Here is a 4,944-nt window from a genome sequence, read left to right on the forward strand (position 1 = left end):
GCATCTTCCAACTCGCTTCCAAGATCTCTTATGCAAACTCAAGTTGGCACGCTAGCACCTTGAGTTTGAGGGGATGTTAGCATGATTATAGGAAATCAATTTTTGCATGATTATATGAGATTTGTTTAGCATAATTATAATGATTATTATTTTTATCATAATTAGCTCATACTCTTCTGTATATATAGATGTAATATCTCTGTAAAATATATACAATAAAAATACACAATTTTCTTATTATTATCTGTACTCTTTCTGCTAATAATATAAATAATAAAATAATATATCTATAATATAGAAATAAAATAATATTATATTTAAATATAAATAATTATTTTTTACAAATTAAAAATAAATTTAAACTTAATTATTTGATAATTTAATTTGTTTATGCACTTAAAATTAATTTTTTAAAAATAATTTAACTATCTAATTGAATTTCTTAGGTCAATTGAGATCGATTCCATAGAGATTAGGAACTCAAACACAAACTGTCATTTCTATTAGAGTTCGAATGGAGAAAAATGTTAAAATCTAATTTAAATTTAAAATTAATGTCTTAGAAATAAGAATGTTAATTTTTTTTTTAGTTTTTTTTAATTTTTTATTTGAAAAATAGTGTTGGTTTTCTATTATAATATTAAAAAGTCATTTTCACTGTGTTTAGGACATTCTTTAAACAAGAAAAGAAAACAATGAGAGGAAAATATGGGAGGTAAAAGAAAGTAGATGACAAGTTATTTTCTCAAGGAAAATAAAAGAGGAAATTTGTTTATTTTCTTTAACAATGCAGGAGATTATGTATTTGACAAGTCCCATGGATTATATGGGTTAAATGCAGACATCAGAAACTAAAACAAATCAAAATTTTCAAATTAAATCCAGTCAAACAAAAAAACAAAATAAATATAAATCAAACAACTCAAAATGTAGTAATGAAATTGTCTATATCCTAAATGTGCATTTCATCCATTACAGAAATTAAGAATTATACAAATTATTAATAGAATTTTAGCACTTGCACTTCGATCCAGTACAATAAGAAGAGACGTATCGACCTCAAATCTTGGTAAATATCTTCATAAGAGTTACTTTCTTATGAAAATGAGTGAGGGAGAATCGATCCTAGAAATCCATTAAATACAAGAAAATAAAATAAAGGATGAAAAACAAACCATTCTCTCTGCCTAAATGCAAGAAAGAACAATCGATAACTCAAAGGGAAAATAAAATAAGCACAAAAAAAAAAACCAAAAACACAACCAGAGCTCTTGTCGAAACGCTACTTGCACGCTACTCACATGCCACACACTCGGATGATGTTGCACTTCTTCCCTCATATTTTTCTCTGGCTCTCAAGAAATTCTAAGAGTATTAGGTGATTAGATAATAAGTCGGTGAAACTATTCACTGCGTAATTAAGATAGCTATTTTGTTTTATATAATGTAATTATAGTTTAGGCTAATATAAGCTATGGTTGAACTTATTATACTAAGTTTTTTTATTAAATATTTAATAAAATATTATTCGAGAAAAAATGAAATTTATTTTTTAAATAGTACAATATATATTTTGCCTTTGTTTTTATAAATAAAGTATATTATTATAAGGATATAAAGGTAATATTTTTTATTTATTGTTCACAACTTTTTTTTTATTTGGAGGGGGAAATTGTTTATAAGTTCCTATCCACAACTTATTTTTCTCTTCTTCTACTAATCAAACCGTGATAGATGGAAAATTCTTTTTTTTTTTCACTTTTCTTTTTCTTTTCAATTTTCCTCTTACTCAAATGATAGTCGATGCTTTTAATCCAATTCATATCATGAAACAGGTCTTTTGATAATGAAAGATACAATTTTTTATTTTTTTATTTTTGTTTGAAATGAAAGAATTTAGTTCTTTCTTAACTTGAAAATTTTTCATTTTCAAATGAGATGAGATCTTTTTTTGTAAATATGCCAAACCAAGAGTAAATGAAACAATAAAAATGTCAAAGCAAATAATAATAATAAAAAAATTATTTCGTTATTTTACATTCTCGTGATTAAATTATATGAAAAATAATTTTAAATTATCTTTTAATATTTTTAAATGATATTTTTAAGGTCCAACATTAATGTTAAACGGTCCCTTAAAATAATAGATGTATTCCTTAATTCTTTTTTTAAGCATAGCGGGTCACTTTGCAAGAGAGCTTATTTATCAATATCTTCTTAGTTGATAGGTTTATCATTAGTTTTTAGAAAAATGGAAAGGATCCTCATATCGAAAGTCTTATGAATTTTTCTTATGATTTATAGTGGTTTATACTTGAACTCACACTTGTATTTAAATTGTTGAACTGCATGTACCCAATTAAATACCAAGTTCAATTAAGATTTTTTTTTTAATGATGAAATCAGCACAATTTAAGTGAATCTAAGGATTCCACACTGAAATCAAGCCCTAACTTGCAAGCTATTTGGGAGGCAAAAAAGCGATAAAAGAAGAAGTTTGTTTTGGCATATGGCCATTAAAAGCAGCTCTTCCACATTTTGACGTTTTCTTGAGGGGCAATGATGCTATATTTTTCCGAAATGGTACCAGAAAATCTAGTTCCAAGCTTCTCAATAGCCAGTGGACACACAACCATAAAGAATGTCAATCCCACATCGGCCAGAATTAAAACTTATTAATATTTTATGTTTCCAATGCAAGGACAACGTAAATCGTCGAGCTCAGTAACGTGGGCTTGTAACCCAAGTGGGGGCTCTAAGGTGTTGGAACGTTGTTCGAGCCCTTATGGCAGGATCAGGCTTGGCTAATTTCTGGCTTGCCCGTTCCAAGCTGAGAGTTAAACCATGGGACCTGGGCGAAGGCTTGGGTCTCCTAGTTCCTAGAGCAGAGGGTAATGCGTGAGGCTGGCTTCACAGAGCAGCGATTACCTCTCGCTCCCAGCAGCGGAAGGATAACAGGTCGGTGCCATCCTGGTCCATATGGCTAGATGGGCTGTGCTAACTGGACCATCACTTTTTTCCATTCACATTTTAATTTTTTTATTAAAAAAATATTTGAGAATTAGAGTAATCGATAATAAATAGCAAAACTTTAGAAGCATATCACATTAATAATATCCCTATCAATGAAATAACTAACTTCCTATTCATGTGACTTGCATATTAAAGGAGAAAAAAATACTCTACTCATATTATTATTCTAATCTCAAAATAAATTTCTTCGCCTCCCCTTTTCAGCAAAAATAACTGTACTTTGACAATTGAATAATTACAAATTATATCTTCCACAGATAGCTGAACAAAATGTAAACATACATTTCCTTTAATAGAATCAATTTCAGTGGGTAATCTAAGCCGTACAGAATAAAGCAATGAATCGTACACCACGGATACCCTTCAAAAGATCTAAATGGTCTGCAGCAATACATTGCACTTTCATTTTCTGAAAGTATACAGTCTAGGATTCAAGATTTTCTCCAGTCACAAAAAGGATTACTGATTCAAGTCCTTGATAGATTTAGACACCTAGTTTCAACTGCTATAAATAAATACATATATTGGAAAGCTTTGTGGTAGTTCTAAATTAATGGCAATCAAAATAAGTCTCTCTTCTACTTCTCCTCCCTAAAGAATCGCCTTTAGAATTCTTCCACTGTTAAACCAAATGGTCTGAGCTTCTCCCTGAACTGCTCATTTGATCCCTGTTGATCAGTGTCAATGATCCGACTTGTCGACCAACCTTTCCGAGACGTCCTACCCATTTGTGGTGGTTTAAGGCTTGATTTGTGTATAAATATATTTTCTTTCCTTCTTTGTCTTATGCAGTATTAGAAATTTAGTTTGTACAACGCAGAAAGTTTGGCTTATACTGTATAAAAAGGTTTGCATTCTTAAGTTTTTCTAAACAAGGTGAACTTGGTGTATAAATTGTCACTTCCCTGCCAATGAAAGGGAAATGATTTTTATTCTCAAATTGTGTGATTCTCCAAATTTTACATGATATCAGAGTCATAAAAGTTGAAAAAAAAACACGGAGAGAATTCAGAAACAATGAAAATTTCTTCCAATCTTTATACACTAAATTTAAATGACAACCCAAGCAATTTGACTACCTGAGTGCAGTTGTAAAGAGGGAAGTACGAAAAATGGACAAGGGCCATGTGGACTACGTTGAGAGCCAAAAAGAAATACAATTTTATCGATAGATCCTTCAAACATTTAATACCATTGAACCAACACTTAGATTGATTATCTCTCACGTCCAAAAGATGAAGAATTTGTGAGAAGATATTAAGCAGAGTTTCTCGGGAATGCAGCAGTTGAGATCTAACAAATAATAATAATAATAAAAATTATGGAAGCATGTGACTTAACTCAAGCAAAAGAGTTATAAAAGTGTTTCTTTGGAAAAAATAGTTTGAAAAAAGCTATTTTATTATTTTATATTCTCGTAATTAAATTATATGAAAAATAATTTTAAATTATCTTTTAATATTCTTAAACGATATTTTTAAAAAAATATTTTTCTCAATGGCAACTCCAACAGTAATGTCAAACAATCCCTTAAAATAATAGATGTATTCCTTAATTCCTCTCCAAAGATCAAATATTTCTACACATACTTGACCAACAAAGAACATAGTTGATCAATTTGTAAGAGATCAATATCTTCTTAGTTGATAGGTTTATCATTGATTTTTAAAAAATTGGAAGGCCTCAAATCCAAAGTTTTATGAATTTTTCTTATGATTTATAGTGGTTTATGCTTGAACTCACACTTATAATCAAATTGTTGAACTGCACGTACCCAATTATATACCAAGTTCAATTAAGGTTTATTTTTTTTTAATGATGAAATCAGCAAAATTCAAGTGACGTTTTCTTGAGGGGCATATGGACATTAAAGAATGTCAATCCCATATCGGCCAGAATTAAAACTCATTA

The sequence above is a fragment of the Manihot esculenta genome, chromosome 10 (genome assembly GCF_001659605.2).
Source record: "Manihot esculenta cultivar AM560-2 chromosome 10, M.esculenta_v8, whole genome shotgun sequence".
Lineage (NCBI taxonomy): Eukaryota > Viridiplantae > Streptophyta > Magnoliopsida > Malpighiales > Euphorbiaceae > Manihot > Manihot esculenta.